The sequence below is a fragment of the Phytophthora parasitica genome (assembly GCF_000247585.1).
Source record: "Phytophthora parasitica INRA-310 unplaced genomic scaffold supercont2.227, whole genome shotgun sequence".
Lineage (NCBI taxonomy): Eukaryota > Oomycota > Peronosporomycetes > Peronosporales > Peronosporaceae > Phytophthora > Phytophthora nicotianae.
Window position 1 is genome coordinate 10,289 of NW_008649213.1, and position 1,025 is coordinate 11,313.

The following is a 1,025-nucleotide window of genomic DNA, read 5'->3' on the forward strand; positions in this document are numbered from 1 at the left end:
GCAAAGCCTTACAGAAGGGTTTTGAATCCGTACAAAGCAGGAATTGCTAACAAACACAAAACAAGGGGTAAAAATGCCACAAATCTGGACCCTTTGATGGCTGAGCGCGCACGCCCTCTACACGCCAACGAACGCCAGAACATCGTACGCTGGACGTCAGGGACGCTGTGGAGGAGGTTATATAAACTTTAAAGGATCGAACAAAAGATTATCCGCGAGGCAACGAGGTCAAAACGAGGACATATATCGTCTTCATTCAGTGAAGAAGATGATGGAGACGTACGGCTATTTATCAAAGCTTGATCGATTCAGAAAGTAGTTACACTAGAGCAACGGAAGATTCGCGATCACACAATTATCGAGAATGAAATCTCGAACGACTTAAACAAGTCTGAAATCTGAAATTGTAATAGAGAAGTAAATTGTGTACGGCGCCAAAGAGTAGTTTGATTTAAATGAGTACATTTTTTTTACAAGAAAAGAAGACTATTCTGCTCTTCTAAATCGGAAGGACAATTTGATAATTCCAGTATACTCAGCGCCATTAAATCTACTTACGTTTTGACAATTCGAAATATAGTAACTTGAAAGTACTTAGCTCGATTAACATTTTCTCGACACAAGGGCACATTTCTTGCCTTTTAAAGGGCACATGCAAAGAACAGTAGGAATCAGTCTATAACAGGGCGATATTTTCGTCTTTTACAAGAGCTCAACTGTTCTGGTGCAACAAAGCTTATATGGTACAATTCATAATCGTCTGTACTTACTTTAATCAAGAGCTATTCTTGTATATGATTACATCAACATAGTATCGTCAATGATTTGTTACTGGAGATGGCCCAAAACGAGTACTGTGATATTGTGAAAGGACGAAAAATGCGTCCTTTGAGAAGAAAATGAGCTAGTCCAGTATAGTATCCTTTAGGCAAGGATCGCGAAAGGGTTAGCTCTTTCGTGGTCAACCGGGACATTTTTCGTCCTTTGTTGTATTACTGCAAAATATGCGTTTAGGTACGAAATAT